Here is a 19,290-nt window from a genome sequence, read left to right on the forward strand (position 1 = left end):
TCAGCTGACTTCTACCTGCCAATCTACCTTGCAGGTTGGTTCAGCCTCTCTGGCGGGGCTGCTTGAATCTGCCTTCAGTATTTAAACCTGGAGTTGTTACTCTGTCCTTGTCTGTTGTCGTGAATGCTTGTGTGTCAGCGTTCAGACCTTTAGACTAGATCCCAGGTGTGATGCTAAGGATTTCACACCTAGACTAGGATATTGCTATTGCTTCTGTTATCTGTGAGATTAGATCCCAGGTGTGATGCTAAGGATTTCGCACCTAGACTAGGATATTGCTATTGCTTCTGTTATCTGTCAGATTAGATCTCAGGTGTGATAAGGATTTCACACCTAGACTAGGGTATTGCTATTGCTTCTGTTATCTGTCAGACTAGATCCCAGGTGTGATGCTAAGGATTTCACACCTAGACTAGGATATTGCTATTGCTTCTGTTATCTGTCAGATTAGATCCCAGGTGTGATGCTAAGGATTTCACACCTAGACTAGGATATTGTATTGTATGGATTTCTGTGTATGACTCTTAGCTAACTACTCTGACTCTGATCCTGCTTTCTGATCCTGTGCTTCCGCCTATCTGTCTTCTAGTTGCTGAACCTCTGCTTGATTACCGATTGCTCTTTTGTCTCACGATTCTGTACCGATACTTGCCTCCCTGTTGCCGAACCTTGCCTGTCAGACCACCCTACTCACCAGTGGGCCCTCGCCACTGGTGAGTTGATAACTTCACCAGCTCCTCTGGTGAAGTTACTTGTAAAACAAAAGAAGAAAACAGGGCACCGAGAGCCCAATAGTGCAATATAGTTTTAACAAAGAAAATCTGTCTAGATAGTTCGTGCAGAATTATACTCACAAAAAAGGGTCACCAGCAGGCAACCACTTGAAAGGCAGGTGGGGAGAATTGGTACCCGACCCCACTCGGGTATAAAAGTCACTCTCTGTAGATAGGAAAAAAGGGGGCGTACCCCTCCACCAAGGATGGATAAGTAATATGTATCAAACGCAGATAGAACAGAGGCGCCAAAAAGAGTAAAACACTATTACTTAAAAACAGTAAAAAGAGGGAAGGTAAGGTGGACTTACCTCCCTCTAGCAGTGGACAACAAGACTCTGAGGTAGAGTAGAATGCATTTATTAAACAGTGTAACTCCTAAAGATGCAACGCGTTTCGCGTGCCACAGCACCGCTTCCTCAGGCTATACAGGAGTTCAAAAAAGCTGTATCCAATCCAAATATTGAGGCGCTCATTCAATATTTGGATTGGATACAGCTTTTTTGAACTCCTGTATAGCCTGAGGAAGCGGTGCTGTGGCCCGCGAAACGCGTTGCATCTTTAGGAGTTACACTGTTTAATAAATGCATTCTACTCTACCTCAGAGTCTTGTTGTCCACTGCTAGAGGGAGGTAAGTCCACCTTACCTTCCCTCTTTTTACTGTTTTTAAGTAATAGTGTTTTTACTCTTTTTGGCGCCTCTGTTCTATCTGCGTTTGATACCTCTGGTGAAGTTATTCAATAATGCAGTACTATTTGTATCTCCTGCTCCTAGGCTGCAGTACAGTCTGAATCACCTGCTCCTCGGGAGATTCAATCTCAGTTTCGGTCTCCCCAGCTTGCTGGGGTTTGTATTTTATTATACGGACGGCCTGTGTATCTTTAGTATAGCAAAGAAATGAACAGCGCTACTTAAAAACAGATGAGTGCTTACCTGCAAAAAAGTGCACACCCCACTCATGGGATTCAAATACACAATGAGCATACACATGACCTGTCTACCACTTGGAGGATGTTAGTTTCCACTAACAATTTGCAATTTGTTAGGTACTCGTCCCTCCCACTGTCGAAGAAGTCTTTCCTCCATGGGAGGGGACCTAACACTAACTAAATTCTACCTATGCATATGCATAGCCTGGGCGCGCTACCAGTAAAATTGAGAATTGCGCAAAAAAAGTGGGATCAGCGCATCACCAGGCCGCCTCTGAATGGCCTCAGCTCAGAGATGCGCTGAGCCCCCCCATTTATTTCTGGTCAGCTGCTCCCACTTAATAGTTTTCCTTTGGTGTATATGCAGAGCCTCTGTTTGGGTTCAAGGTGCGTTTGCAGTTTCTGGGGGGGCTCAGCGCATCTCTGAGCTGAGGCCATTCAGAGGCGGCCTGGTGATGCGCTGATCCCACTTTTTTTGTGTATCTTTAGTACCTCACCAGCATCTCTGGTGAGGCCTTGCCAAACTATACTGTTATCATATCTGTTAGTATGTTCTCTGAGGGCCCCGGAGGTCTGGCCGTATTTAACAGGGCAGTGTAGCTGGTCCCAGCCAGCACCTCTGTAGAGGTCTAGCCTTTATTAGTTTCAGCTAGTGCCAGCCTGCTTCTCTGTAGGGGCCTAGTCTGCGTGGTGTCTGAGGCTCATCAGCTCCACTGATGAGTACCTGTTATGTATTTACCATCCTCACCTGCTCCACTGGTGAGGTAGAGCTTAGTGATTGATGGTACCTTCTCAGCTCCTCTGGAAGGTTTAACCAAAGCGGTCTAAGTCACTTGTGTCACCTTTCCAGTTCCACTGGAAAGGCCTGGGGTAGCTTCTGGCTGCCAGTTAAGCTAGCTCCTTGCCAGCTCCTCTGAGAGAACTAATCTGCAATCTGGTGAATGTCTGTTAGTATCTGTCTGATCGTCCAGCCGGTGCTCAGCATCTAGCAGATACACCACTCCTGCACAACCATGGACAAAACGATAAAGAAAGACACGGCACTCTGGAGCTGTATGCAGCAACAAGCTGTATTGGAGCAGGCGATAACACTACATGTTTCGGGCGGAGCCCTTCCTCCGCCCGAAACATGTAGTGTTATCGCCTGCTCCAATACAGCTTGTTGCTGCATACAGCTCCAGAGTGCCGTGTCTTTCTTTATCGTTTCGCTCTGGAGACACTGTTAGATGGCGAAACCACAGTCTAATTACATTGGACAGTGCTGCGATCTGCAGCAGCGCTGTACTGGGTACACGGCTGTCCCCCTGGGACACTAGAGAGCGATCGGCTCTCATAGGCAGAAGCCTATGACAGCTGATCGCCACAATTGGCCAGCTGCAGGGAGGAAAAATAATAAATAGCTATATTTATTACAAAATAAATAACAAAAATATTTATAAATAAAATAAACACAGGGTGAGTGATCAGACCCCACCAACAGAGAGCTCTGTTAGTGGGGAGAAAAGGGGGGGGAATCACTTGTGTGCTGAGTTGTGCGGCCCTGCAGCTTGGCCTTAATGCTGCAGTGGCCCATTTTAAAAAAAAAAATGGCCTGGTCTTAAGGGGGGTTTAACACTGTGGTCCTCAAGAGGTTAAAGAATGTGGCTGCTGTACATGGAAGAGGGAACTGCACCGGGAATGGGAGGGGCGCTGCTGCACAAGAAATGGGAGCCACAATATACTTGGCCAAGGGGTACAATAAGTATTAATCCGGCCTTGTAAAGGACTGTTTTTAATGCCAGTGTGAACCGGCCCCAAAAGGTCTGGGTATGCAGCAGAAAGAATTAGTCTGTAACCAAGCAAAACCTTGCTGTAATTGATAACAGATCTGGAATCAGTTAAATTACATGAGAACTTGCATGTGTTTCAGGAAAGAGTTCTAGCTTTATTATCCCTCATGTTTCACAGACATTACACAACACCACATTGCGACAAGCTTACTCTGAGGGACAATCACAGCAATAAACAGAAGATATTAGACAGAAACGACTTCCCTGCTCAGGGTAAACTCACTGAGATCATGCTTAGATAGGGAGAATTGCACCTGGGAATTCACTAAATGCTCATTCCATTAACCTCCCCTCTCTGAACACCTGAGCAATCATGTTGATGTTACCTAAGATGCTGACATCTTCTACAAACATAAACAGTGCCAACTTATTCGGCACAGGAGGCTGCTACTTTTTCTCAGAAAAGTTTGCCAAGGTTGATCATTTTATGGAACCTTTAATTTCAATTAAGTGGCTGCAGGAAAAGGATAAGGATTCAAAGCAAATACAGTAAAACCCTCATTATCCGGCACCAATGGGGATTGGCTGAGGCTGGATAAGTGTAGTTTCTGGTTGCTTGAGAGTCAATATTAAAAATAGGCCTAGCTACTAAAAAAACAGTACAATACTCCACTCTGTTTACTTACCATAAATTCTGTAATAATGTTAAAATACAGTAATTGAAAACAAATTAGGACAAAGGACAGACTTAATTTAAAGTGTCAAATTCCATAAAGAAAAAATACAGGATATCTACCAATTAAGCCTGTTTCACCCATGTATATATTGCAACTCACAAAAACCAAGATATGGGGAGCACAAGGCAGGTAAACAGGTATAAATTTTAATATGGCATCTTCAACTGTGCAAATAGACAGACAATTATAGACATAGCATATACCCTCCCATAAAAACACTGAGGGAACTAGCGCATGCCTAGAGCAAAACAACATCCTTTCTTGGAGTGCATTCCTATTTGATGAACGTATGCATACAAAAATTTCTGCAGGCCCATATGACACACAGCTGCCCAACTTCCAAGAATCATCCAGAGGAAACCGCTTGATAGCACAGTAGGCTCATCCCATGTGTATATACAATACATGCCTCTGCTGCATAGAGCTTACACCCTCATCACAGACACTAATCAGTGTCTAACCTCTACCCCAATAAAACTCAGCATACAGGTTGTATCACTCGTGACCTGTAGACTTGTCAACACTTTAATCATGATAGATCAAAATTGTTCCTCATTAATGACTATATTGCATGTAATACTTCGAGAATGGTCTATCAGATTAGATGTCCATGCGATTTGATTTATATTTGCAAGACTCACAGACCCCTAACTGTGCGCATAGGTGAACATGTGAACAACATTAAGAGCACTACTATTGATATGAAAAAAATGAACCCACTTGCCCTACACTTTAAAACAGCACACAACTCCAATGTTAATGGCGTGAGATTTATGGGAATTTATAAATTGAATATTTGTCCCCGTCGGGGAGATTTTGACAAACAACTCTTATGGAAAAAGTCTATGTGGATTTATGAGTGTAGAAGTCTATATCCACAGGGCCTCAATCGAGACATGAACATTAAATCATTCTTGTAAAGCCTTCTGTTTTCCTGCAAGCAGTTTCCTTAATGTCCAGTAGATGGCAATGAGACAGGACTTTTACAATAAGGCTTTTAATTTGCATTAACCCAGCCCTTAGGGTCGTTACTCTATGCACATAAGAGAAGTCCCTGCCCTACCTATGTCACGTCTGAAGAAGTCACGTGGGTTGTGATGAAACGCTTCACGTGAGGTGCTGTTCATCCGGAAGTCCGCAGGAAGCATCCTCTTCCGTGCCTCCACCATTCTTCCTCCCTCACTCTTCCTCCGCCACTCTTCCTCGTCATATGGGCGCGTGAACGCACCATCCACGCACCGTCAAAACCATCTGCTTTGGGATCTACATGTAGAATGGATGCGGGGGATGCCGCACCGCCACATTCACCTGGCCAAGTGTTGGCAAGTCTAGGCCACATGAGTGATACAACGTGTATGCAGAGTTTTATTGGGGTAGAGGTTAGACACTGATTAGTGTCTGTAATGAGGGTGTAAACTCTATGCAGCAGAGGCGTGTATTGTATATACACACGGGATGAGTCTACTGTGCTATCAAGCGGTTTCCTCTGGATGATTCTTGGGACAGCTGTGTGTCATATGGGCCTGAAGAAATTTTTGTATGCATACGTTCATCAAATAGGAGTGCACTCCAAGAAAGGATGTTGTTTTGCTCCATGCGCAGTGCCGTAGCTAAGGAGCTATGGGCCCCGGTGCAAGTTTTACATGGGGCCCCCCAAGCACTCTATGAATAACAAGTGATACCGTGCACCAAAACCTGCCCAGGATTTCCACAGTGTCTTGGGGCCCCTCTGACCCAAGGGCCCTAATGCGGTTGTTACCTCTGCAACCCCTATTGCTACGCCACTGGGCATGCGCTGGTTCCCTCAGTGTTTTTATGGGAGGGTATATGTTATATCTGTATTGTCTGTCTATTTGCACATTACGGTTGAAGATGCCATATTTAAATGTATACCTTTTTACCTGCCTTGTGCTCCCCATATCTTGGTTTTTGTTAATTTAAAGTGTACCCGAGCTGAAGCTTAGGTACAAAATGAGATACTTACCTAAAGAGAGGGAAGCATCAGGATCCTATTGAGGTTTCCCTCGCTGCTCTGATGTCTCCCGTTGCTGAGTGCCCCCCCCCCACCAGAAGATTAGCGACAAGGCATTGTTGCTAATCATATCAGGGTTGCGCAGCTCATCTTCCTGCAACACAGCCATGCGAGCCGGCCCCTGCCCATGTGCAGTAAGCCTGAGCCATGGGCTCCATGCTACTGCGCATGCATGGACGGGCTCGTGTGGCTACTGCGCAGCCCCGGTGTGGAGGGAGGCTGCATTCAGCAACGGGGGGCTTCAGACTACAGAGGAAAGCCTCAATAGGCTCCTGAGGCTTTCCTCTCTTCTGGGTAATGCACCATTTTGAATCCGGGCTTTGGCTTGGGATTACTTTAATGTAACAGAAGTTTATTACTGTATAAGGTGTATAAGTAGATTTATGCATCCTGCAAGGCCAGAATTGTTTTTCTAGCTGTTTGAGACTTCTGGTTAACTGGTTCTGGATAACAGGGATTTTACTGTACTATGGAATAGGGTCACCTTGTGCACTTTACATTTCTTCCATTTTCAGAACCTTTTCTATGTTGATGTCTATCTACAGGATAACTGGTATTTGGCTGCCCTGCACTTTAATGAAGTCTGTTTAAATTGTCAAGTGATTAAAGACAAATATATATTCCCGTTTTAGTGTCTATTATCTTGATTTTAAATATCCCCTTTGTAAAGCCAAGATCAGGCTATTTTAAATAAATACTATATCATCCGGATTAAAATAAGTGACAACTTAATGTGCTGACAGCTATTTGTTAACGTTCCCTTTCTCTAAACGACAGTGAGCAATGAAAGTAGCAGTCTCAGTGTTATTGTTTGACCCTGGAACATCATAACACTAAAACTTTTATAGCTAATTTAATGCACATCACCAGGAATACACATAATTGGGGAGATGACACTTTAATTGTTATTTATTTATTACAATTCCCCAAGTCATTGCTCAACCTTCACTTCAAAAATAACTTAACAGATTTTAAGACCAGAGAAAAAAAGCCTTAGGACTTTCCTTACGACAAACCTGGTACAATCCTGTACAAGAAAAGCTATAGATACACTAAAATACAACATCATCACAGGTTACCGGTAGTAATTTCAGGTTGCTGATGTGAATATATAATCAATCCCAATTCTTCAAATCATTGCTCAACCTCATTTTGTGAAAAGTGCACAAAGTCCCCACAAATACCTCCATAATAGCAGAGACATTTATATAGCGCTTTTCTCATGACAAACTCAAAGCACTTGAGCGGCAGCCACTAGGGTGCACTCAGTCGGCAGTAGCAGTGTTAAGGAGTCTAGCCCAAGGACTCCTTGCTGAATAGATGCTGGCTTATGAAACCGGAAAAAACAACATTTAAACCCAGGTCTCCTGTGTCAGAGGCAAAGCCCTTAACTATGCTTACACTAGCAATAAACATTTTATGGTGGTACAGTGAGCTACGGATATGTACAACGCTTTGTATTGAGTGCTCTTTTTTGATTGAGCAGCATTCTCCTTCCCCCTTGTTTTTATAGTATAGCAATAAACACCTTCCTGCCAAAAGTGGGACAGCACAGTGCTGTAGTATTCAGTGCTTTGTGTCCCCGGTTCAAATCCCCGCCAGGGCACTATCTGCACAGAGTTTGTATGTTCTCCCCGTGGCTGCGTGTTTCCTCCGGGCACTCTAGTTTCCTCCCACATGCCAAAAACATACAGATAAGTTAATTGGCTTCCTCTAAATTGACCATAGATTTTTATACATACATAGACATATGACTATGGCAGGGAATAAATTGTGAGCCCCTCTGAGGGACAGATAAGTGACAAGACAATATACCCTGTACAGCACTGCGGAAGATGTCGGCGCTGTATAATTACTAAATAATAATAATAATAGCTTCAGTAGCCAGTGATTGGCCATCCATGCAGCAGCAGCATATGATGTGACAACAACAACAACAACAAATAACATTTGTAGAGCGCTTTTCTCCCATAGGACTCAAAGCGCATAAGCATGGCTCAGACCATTGTGGTACAGAGGAAGAATTTTATAAGTCCGGAAATGCCAGGCTAAACAGGTGGCTTTTCAGTCTGGATTTGCATAGCTCCAGGGATGGTGCTGTCTTTACTGGGTGTGGCAGGGAGTTCCAAAGAGTAGGGGCAGCATGACAGAAGGCTCTATCTCCAGATTTTTTGAGGTGCACTCTGGGAGTGACCAAGTTTATAGAACTAGCTGATCTGAGGTTGTGAGAGGTGTGGTGCAGCTTCAGCAAGTCCTCCATGTATCCAGGGCCCAGATTGTGCAGGGATTTGAATGTCAGCAGTCCAACTGTCACAGGAGCCCTCGTGGTCAGACTGCAAGTGGCCTTCTAAACGGTGCCAGCGCACAGATCGTGCGAACTCTGGTCACAGTCAATGCGCAGGAACCGTTGGGAATTAGCCGCAGACAAACCAGAAGGGAGCCTGTGAGATATGGGTGATTACAACTTACACATGATTCTAGGGTATAACTGCCACCACCACGGGTAGGGGCCCGTGGACCCGACTGCCTGACTGATCCTGCGAATAAGAACGGTTAAAACACGCTGTATTCTGTCTAGCCAACAACAAACAAACAGTAGCGTCTCTTCTGAGGTCTGTTTCAGTTGTGCGGCTGATAAGCAGGGTAGCGGACAGTGAATGACTTTGATAAAGTCTTTTATTCACGCAATATAAATAATTAACCTATTTTGGTTCCTGGACGTAGAAACTACGTCCAGGAACCATGCGTGGTACCGCGCGCCCCGGCGGCCGATTGCGCGCGTGCACGCGCACTCCCGGCCGCGGATTCGGTAGCCAGGGAATCAATGTATTGGGCTATGGTGCCCGATCACTGATTCCTCTCCCCCGCTGAAAAAGCGACAGCTTCTCTCGGAAGCTGCGCCTTTTCTGGCCGTTCCCTCCCCGATGCGCCACTCTAAGCGTGTGTTACGCTTAGAGTGACGTCATGTAAACAAGCTCATGGCCGCCATCTTGTGGCCAAAAAGTAATACTACAACTGAAAATAAAAATAAATTAAAATGAACAGACATTTACATTATAAATCTATTGTTTACCCCCACCCTCCCAAAACTACCCAAATAAAATGTTTACTATAAAAAAAAAAACAAAACATTACAATAAAAAAAAAAAAACATGTAAATATTTACCTAAGGGTCTAAACTTTTGAAATATCAATGTAAAGATGAAATATTTCTATATTTTTTGTATTTTAAACTTGTTAATAGTGATAGATGCAAAATGGAAAAAATGCACCTTTATTTCCAAATAAAATATTGTCGCCATACATTGTGATAGGGACATAATTTTAACGGTGTAATAACCGGGACATATGGGCAAATACAATACGTGAGTTTTAATTATGGAGGCATGTATTATTTTAAAACTATAATGGCTGAAAACTGAGAAATAATGAATTTTTCCATTTTTTTCTTATTCTTCCTGTTAAAATGCGTTTACAGTAAAGTGGCTCTTAGCAAAATGTATCCCCCAAAGAAAGCCTAATTGGTGGCGGAAAAAACAAGATATAGATCAGTTCATTGTGATAAGTAGTGATAAAGTTATAGGCTAATGAATGGGAGGTGAACATTTCTCACGTGAAAACCACGGAACCTGAATGGGTTAATATATACAGACAATTATTAAAATCAACAATTATTAAAACAGTAAAAGCCAGTATTGCATTGCATGCACACCTAAGCCACTCACTGAGGCAGGCTCTCTATGTATAGCTGTTTGTATATAGATCTGGTGCTGGGGGAAGGATGGGGTAGGGGGTTATGGATGGATATTGGTGGCCTCCGTATGAATACCTCCATGGGAAGAATGGAGGTGCTGGATGGGTGCCCAGCCTTGGTCTGCAGTACACAAAGCAATTCCTGGTGTGATAACTATTGCACTTGGAGAATAAAGTTGATTCCTATTTGCAGGAATATTTATTTTTGCTATGGAGGCATTTGTGAAGTCATTGCTAATGGTGTATTTTCCACTCAAAGTGGAATTCCACTTTGAAAGGAACGGTAATAATAGTATCTTAAAGAAGAAGAACAATGTATAAGAGCTTTACTTCAAGTAAACCTTTTACATGACTAGACATGTGGATATGCACAAAAGTGGCATAATCAGATGTTTCCTTCAGGCATAATTTCATGTCGAAATAAACAGTACTTTTATTAATTCAGGTTGCTTTAATTAAAATGGAAGCAATAGTAAAGTTAACAGAGAAGCTCACTATCCCTATTGGTCATGACAATAACTTTGCCAGGCTTTGTCTTTGGAACTATTAATATTCAAGGGCCAAAATTTCCATTGGGGCATACTGGGCAACCGCCACCCCAGGTATCCCCCTAAGTGTACAATGGTCCCTGGGACCCCTGCAGATAATTCAGCAGCAGAGTGACTCACCTGTCCAGGCAGCGCTCTCCTCCAAGTATGCATGGTCCCCATCTTCATACTTGCAGGCCTGATCTTCTCATTCACCCGACAGCATGTTATGCAATTTTCATGTGCCGGGGCACATAGCAGAGGCATTGGCAAGGATGAAGATGGGCAGTGGGTCCACACACTCCTTAAAAACTTTATTGTTGTAAACATGTCATGGATGCTGCAAAACAACAGGTCCTGGACTTATGACAAATAGACAAGACAAATAACATTTATATTGCGCTTTTCTCCTTGCGGACTCAAAGCGCCAGAGCAGAGCAGCAGCCACTAGGGCGCGCTCTATTGGCAGTAGCAGTGTAAGGGAGACTTGCCAAAGGTCTCCTACTGAATTAGTGCTGGCTTACTGAACAGGCAGAGCCGAGATTCAAACCCAGGTCTCCTGTGTCAGAGGCAGAGCCCTTAACCATTACACCAGATCAATAGTCATGTAAGAGTGGATCTCTCTCCCTGTGTCGCATTACTGATCCCCCAAAGCTTCACGCGTCTTGCCGGATTGATTTTGGATGTGTCTGACTCCTCCACCATGGATACATTTGTTTAAAAAAACGTAAAAGAGGAAGAAGCAGCTGCAGGAGACCAAGAACATGCAAGCATGCGGGCAGGCCAAGATGATGGAGGTGGATTCAGACAACGGTGCCACTGACTCCGATCAGGGCTACATGCTCTGGATTTGTCCTGTAATTCTACAGGTACTTTACAGGGTACTGCTAGACCTCGGCACCATTTATTTTGCTTGTTTCAGAGCCCTAACATGTTGGAGGAGGAGAAAGATAGTTATTTATCCAGATTTATTTTGTCCTCCTGGCAACTAAAAAAGCAATACTCCATCACTGGCTTTCTCCTGACCCCCCTGTTGGTTGGAGAGCTTAAGGAAATTCTGAGTTGTTTGCTACATTTAGAATGTCTAAATGTCGAAAAAGGCAAGGAGAATACTGTAAAAAAAAATCTTTAAAAAATGGAGATCTTATATTGTTAAAATCTTTTTCAGACACTGCATGGTACTTGAGGTAGAAGATTGGAGGTTACTTGGGACAATTGGAAATCTAGTTGGGGAGACAATGGAGATGATGGGTTATAAGATATACCAACAGGTTTGGGAAGATGGGAGAGGGAAAGGGATAAATGAATGGGAATGAGGAGAAGCAGTTGGAACTGGTCATGTAATTAGTTTTCTTTTGATAAATTTTCTGGTTATTTATGTCCCCAAAAAATGGATGTGATTTCAAGAGGACCACATGAAGACTAGGCCATGAAAATGCATATAGGAGTGAGTGGAGAGTGCCGTAAGCTAGAGCCCCTGTGGAAGTGGAACCCCCTAACCCAACAACAGTTCTCTAAATGTTTACAATAAACATTGATAAAGGTGATGTAGGGTCCCCTAAATACTCTTTATAGTATACCAGTCTAAATGTTGTGTTTTACCTAAATACAGTACCTACAATATATGTTTTTTTTTTTCAAAAATAATGTAAAATTGAAATTTGATGCTGAATATTGTATTGTTCAACATAGAGTAGAACCTTGGTTTACAAGCATAATTCGTTCCGGAGACATGCTTGTAATTCAAAGCACTCTTATCAAAGCACACTTCCCCAGTAATGGAAATTCAAGTGATTCCTCCTACAATCCAAAACATAGAAAATTATTTAATAGAAAGGACTGTACTGTATAAAATAATGATATAAAAAAGACTTTTACTATAACAAACAGAATCATTGCTATCTGGTGATTCTCCCTTACCTTTTTTTGTGTGGCTTTAACAAGCAACTTATCCATTGACAGTTGCTATTGCCTACTTTGAGGATTTCATGGAAATATGACTTTGTACAGTCACTACACTCAGATTAAGTACAATTAAGTACAATCTTGCAGTATCAAAGAGGGAAGAACAGTCAGCTCCGTTGTGATGACGTTTTTTGCTTGTCTATGAAGACGTTGCTTGTATACCAAGTCAAACATATCACAAAAATGTTTGCTTGTATTTTAAAGCACTCTCAAACCAAGTTACTCTTAATTCAAGGTTTTACTGTGTATGCATGATTATTGTATGTGTTGTCTTAAGCATCAATAAAAACTTTATTACAAAAACAAAACAAAAAAAAACCTGGTCCTGTTCATCAGTGTAACAGCATATGTTAGCTGTTACACTGATGAAGAGGAGCCTAGTGTGTGTGGCTGTCTGTATTCTGGCTTTCCGAGGAGGTGGAACCGTTTTTTCTTGGGCGATTTTCTATTTGCCACTGGAGTTCCGCTTTACGTAGGAAGTTGCCAGCTATGGACATTATTTAAAGAGTAACTGTCGGGCATAAAATCAAAAATCAATTATTTATTTTTATCTGGTAAACAAGTAATAAGGATGCTAATCAGGCAATCCAAAAGTTAAAATCACAATTAATTTTCTTGTTGATAAATTATCATTCCCCAGTTTACGACTCTTATTTGGTACACAGAAAATTTGGTACACAAAAGAGAAGTTGCAGGGCATGCTGGGTTGTCTTTTTTTTTTTTGCTTCTCTACTTCCCCTCAGACTTAACTAATGCAGCCTGATTGGCTGAAGCCTCTTCCCCTCCTGTTTTCCCCTCCCACACCTCTGTTCCTCTCTGATTGGCCAAAATTTCTCAGGCTGAAACAATGGACTTTCTATAGTGAAGGGCGGGCAAATCAGGCAGAGGAGACTAAGGGCAGATATTACATCACGACTGACTTCAAAATAGCCACAGTAAATATGGAAACTGTCTAGAATAAGATTCTCTACTTTTCCTTTATAAAATTCACAGGAATCATAATGTGGACAGTGCAATACATATGTTATGTAAGTAGAGCAAGTATTTATCTACTTATATATTTGTTTTTTTTCCTGAGATAGTATGGCTGACAGCTCCTCTTTAAGTACATTACAATTAGTCCAGCCCAGCAGAAGGCCACCTGCTGGCGGGCAATGGAAGTTCACTACAGTCCAAGTACATTCTGCCACCAGCTGATAAAACAGGGTTTGTATAAGTCCAAGCGCTGCAAAATCCACTTAAGTCCAGAACCACTATACACTCAACAGATAAAAACATGGCATAGTAGAATTAGTGGCAATGGCATAACCCCCCCCCCCCCCCCCCCCACACACACACACACACAAACACCCCTTCCCCCAGTATAGCCTCCATAATCACGACTGCTGTGACTATCCTGAGAATAGTTTGGCAGAAAAATGTTGACGAGCGGTTAACATCTATTCAGATGTTTGTCCTTATTCACTGTTCCTCGAGAAACGCTTCAAATTTTTCTGTGCAGCACAATAGACACGGATAACAATACAACTACCCTGCCATTGTCATTTGCTGCATGTTACATTCATTTCCTGCCATCTCTAAGCAGAATCATTAATTTGTTTGAGACAAGTTTTGGAATAGCTAATCGTCAGCTGCGTAGCATCTGAGCCACACATACTGGCATAGTTATTCTTGTAAGGTCTTCAGTCTTGACATTTATCTTATATACTTTAGTTAAAACATTCAAGCCTGATTAGTCAACTAGCTGTTAAATACTTTTTTTTCTTCAATTTCTTATTTGTGTGTTACAGACTAATCAGATAGGTCATTTGGAGCTCTGCAGTGCTGCATCTAGTACATAACTGATTATTATTGCTTTGCTATGATACACAAAGGCTGTTAAATAGGAGCTTAACCATGCATGAAGCTCAGTATGACACAACATACATGTTTGTAAATTGGAAAGGCTCTCAGGGCTATAGGTGGAGAAAACTGTGCACATTAAAGTGCACCTCTGGTGTAAATAAAAGGCCTCTGCCTTTTCTCACCTCTAGTGCCTCAGCCTTTTCTGCAAGGGTGGGAGCTATGTGCTGCAACCTGGCTCAGACGGGGTTCTGGCAAGTGTTATTAGTAACACAATGTGCCAGGGCATTATAACCTTAGCATACCTCTTAGCTTTTTATATGCACCAGAGGTGTGGATGTTTCTATACTAAGTTAACATTAGAAGCCTCTAATAAATCCAGTCACTTTTCTGCACTAGCATGAAGCCAAACAGGCAGGGCCACGTGTGCAGGGTCTTCCATCTTACATTAAAGATACTACACATCTTTTACGGATCTTGGATGGCATACAAGTCCCAGCGGGGACTTTATTGGTTTCCCTTGATGCCAAGTTGCTCTACTCCAGCATTCCCCCATGGCCCCGGTGTCCAGGCGGTGGCATATTTCCTTTGCGAACTGGGTGTGCAGGATGCTGCACACAACTAATTTTTGCTACAACTGTTAGAGTTCCTGCTAAATAACAACATCTTTGTTTTTGATGGCGAAAGGTTCCTCCAGGTGCAGGGCGCAGCAATGGGGACGACCTGTGCCCCGTCGTATGCGAACCTGAACCTGGGGGACTGGGAGCGTGACATTTTCTCGGACGAGGATTTGTCGGAATACCTGTTCCATATCTCGGCATGGCACAGGTATATATATGTTAATTTAGTATTATGAGCGGGCACATCGCAGCAGGTTGTGGATTTTGTTAATCACATTAATATAAACAGTCGAAATCTGAAGTCCACTCTGGATTTCGACGGTCGTACCAGCTCTTTTTTAGACATACGTATTACTATTCAAGATGATGGCCATCTGGGTACAACCCTATATAGGAAGTCGACGGCAACTAATTCTCTCCTACATGCGGAGAATTTTCATCCTGTGCATACCATTCGGGGGATCCCAACGGGACAATATTTAATAGCGCGTCGAAATTGCTCTGACGAGGAGACCTTCTTACAGGAGGCACGGGAATTACGTAATGGATTCAAGGCCCGAGGCTATAAGGATAAATATCTACTAAGGGCCTTCAACAGGGCCCGGAGTAATGATAGATGTAACCTGCTGCGACAACAGTATCATCGCCGTGATAATGATATCAGCGTGTCATCCCGTTTTTGCACGTGTTACTGTGCGCAGCACCCTGCACTAAAAAGTATTCTGGGCAGACATTGGTATCTGCTCCAGAATGACCCAATAATCGGCCCGCACATACCATCAAGACCCAGTATGACATTTCGCAAGGCTAGGTCCTTACGTGACGCTCTGGTGCGCAGCCATTTTACAGGAGTAACCCCTAAGAAACACTGCCCAGTGGTGGGGACATTTTCATGTGGAGGGTGTGACTTTTGCCGCTTTATACAAGTAGGCAAATATGTTGAGTGGTCTGGTGACAGGGGACTAACATTGTCACACTTTGTCAATTGCAAAACCAAATTGGTAGTTTACTTATTGCTATGTCAATGTGGTGCTTTCTATATTGGTAAGACAAAACGGGCACTATGTGAATGGATGTCTGAACATATAACCAACATTTAAAAGGGCAACATACAGTCCCCTGTCGCCAGACACATCACATCCCATCATAATGGCAATGTGAGGATGATTTAATTTGTTGGCTGGGACCGCATCCATCCCACGATCAGAGGGGGTAATTGGGATCGTCTCCTGCTGCGCTGTGAATCCAGATGGATTTATAATTTAAAGGCATGCTCTGACCCGGGTCTAAACAAACAGCTCAATTATGCCCACTTTTTGCCTGTATAGGTCTGTTCTGATATTATGCCCTGCTCCTGTGTCTGTGTGTTTCACCCTTCATTACTATGTTCGGGATGTTCCATTCCGCTGCAGCATTTCTTCTTGTTTAACTTTTTTCCAGGCCATTATATATATTTTAGCATATATTTGCGAAATACTTATAGAATAAATGAGTAAGCCACTATGATGTTCTTTCTTTCTATCTGGACATAGACTTTGTCTAGAGTATGATTTGATATTTCTATCTGAATCAAAATGTGCTATATGCTAAGATATAGGAATATATATATATGTATATGTATATACATATATATATATATATATATATATATATATGTGTGTATATGTGTATATATATATATATATATATATATGTGTTATATATATATATATATATATATATATATATATATATGTGTGTATGTGTATATGTATATATATATATATATATATATATATATATATATATACACATATATATATATATATATATATATATATATATATATATATATATATATATATATATATATATATATAAGGGATGGGACGAATCCACAATTTTTTCGAATCCGAATCCGAATCTGAAAAGGTTCTCGAATATCTCGACCTTTCGAATCCCAAATCTAACGAATCCTGCACATAAGAATTGTGCGATCCGTGGTATAGTTGCCCGCAGTATAGGTAGCGAGGTAAAGGTGCCTTCAGTATAGCTAGCTAGGTATGGGTGCCTTCAATATTGGTAGCTTTCAGTATAGGTAGCAAGGTATAGGGGCCTGCAGTATAGGTAGAAAGGTATATGGGCCTTCAGTATAGGTAGCAGGGTATATAGGCCTTCAGTATAGGTAGCAGGGTATATAGGCCTTCAGTATAGGTAACAGGATATATAGATGCCTTAATTATAGGTAGGTATGTAGGTAGGTATAGGGGCCTTTAGGTAGGTAAAGGGACCTTCAGTATAGGTAGCAGGGTATAGGGCCGTAAGTATAGGTAGGTATGTAGGTAGGTATAGGGGCCTTTAGGTAGGTAGGTATAGGGGCCTTTAGGTAGGTAGGTAGGTAGGTAGGTACGTATAGGGGGCCTTTAGGTAGGTATAGTGGCCTGTAGGTAGGTAGGTATAGTGGCCAGTAGGTAGGTAGGTATAGTGTCCTGTAGGTAGGTAGGTAGTTAAAGGGACCTTCAGTATAGGTAGCAGGGTATAGGGCCTTAAGTATAGGTAGGTATGTAGGTAGGTAGGTATAGGGGCCTTTAGGTAGGTAGGTATAGTGGCCAGTAGGTAGGTAGGTAAAGTGTCCTGTAGGTAGGTAGTTAAAGGGACCTTCAGTATAGGTAGCAGGGTATAGGGCCTTAAGTATAGGTAGGTATGTAGGTAGGTAGGTATAGTGTCCTGTAGGTAGGTAGGTAGTTAAAGGGACCTTCAGTATAGGTAGCAGGGTATAGGGCCTTAAGTATAGGTAGGTATGTAGGTAGGTAGGTATAGGGGCCTTTAGGTAGGTAGGTAGGTATAGGGGCCTTTAGGTAGGTAGGTATAGGGGCCTTTGGGTAGGTAGGCACGTATAGGGGGCCTTTAGGTAGGTATAGGGGCCTTTAGGTAGGTAGGTAGGTAGGTATAGGGGCCTTTAGGTAGGTAGGCACGTATAGGGGGCCTTTAGGTAGGTATAGGGGCCTTTAGGTAGGTAGGTAGGTACATATAGGGGGCCTTTAGGTAGGTATAGGGGCCTGTAGGTAGGTAGGTATAGTGGTAGGTAGGTAGGTACGTATCCTTTAGGTAGGTATAGGGGCCTGTAGGTAGGTAGGCAGGTAGGTAGGTATAGTGGCGGGTAGGTAGGTAGGTACGTATAGGGGGCCTTTAGGTAGGTATAGGGGTAGGTAGGTAGGTAGGTAGGTAGGTAGGTGTCGCTCCCCCCCCCCCCCCGTGCCTCCTCCACTCACCCCCACGGCCTCCTCCATCCCCCGTGCCTCCTCGCTCACCCCTGCATAAGTATCAACTCACCTGTCCAGTGGAGCGCAGAGCGGCAGACCTCGTCGTTACTTCTCGGTTCCCTCTAGTGGCCGGACCGGCTTTTACTGATGACGTCATTGTAAAAGCCGTCACTAGAGGGAACCAGGAAGTGAGCAAGAGGTCTGCCGCTCTGCGCTGCACTGGACAGGTGAGTTGATACAATGTATGCGGGCGGGCGGAGGAGGCGCGGGGCGGGCGGAGGAGACGCGGGGGAGGGGGTCGGAGGAGGACGAGTGCGAGCGGCGGATGCGCAGTGATGCAGCGTCGGGATTCGGCGGATTCGCAAAGTGGAAAATGGCGTCGGGATTCGAATCCACGAATCTCAAATATTTCCCAATATTCGAGGGATTCGTGGATTCGCCGGATTCGTCGTCCCATCCCTAATATATATATATAGTTATATTTTTTTTTCCTTTATTTTTTTTTCATCTGGTGGTGTATATTAATAATTTATGGGTCAATCCTACTAATAGATTTATATGCATTCACTTTAGTGCAATGTTAGAGGACTGTGCCCAAGCTTATGCTTGTGTTTCTAATTATAAGATTTTGGGGACATCTGTCTAGCCTTCCTCTGAGGGAGGAGATGCAGGAATCAGGCTATTATACTAGCCATGGTGCAATTACAATACTGAGAGCATTTGCTCTATCCCAGGCTCTGCTCTAAGTTGCCTGTATTCTGCTGCACTGTGTCTATCATTTATATTCTTTCAATCCTGCCCAGTAACTGCTGGTATGCTTGCTTTAGTTGAGTGGAAGCATGGAGGGAGGCCACGCCCACCTGAGGAAGCCAGAAGCCGGCGAAACTGTCTGGAGCTCTCTCCCTCTTGCATGGGACGCCACGCCGCCCCGACTACCGCAGCCACGGAACCCCTTTTGGGCTGAACCATCTGCCATGCGCTGTGTCCAGCTTAGCTAACTGGGCATCGAGGCACCTGGATCCGTGACAAGCTGCTCTGCCACAGCTCACGCACCTATGGGGACCATACCCACTGCTCTACAGGAAGTCTGAGGTGTTTGC

Source organism: Hyperolius riggenbachi, chromosome 1 (assembly GCF_040937935.1).
Source record: "Hyperolius riggenbachi isolate aHypRig1 chromosome 1, aHypRig1.pri, whole genome shotgun sequence".
Lineage (NCBI taxonomy): Eukaryota > Metazoa > Chordata > Amphibia > Anura > Hyperoliidae > Hyperolius > Hyperolius riggenbachi.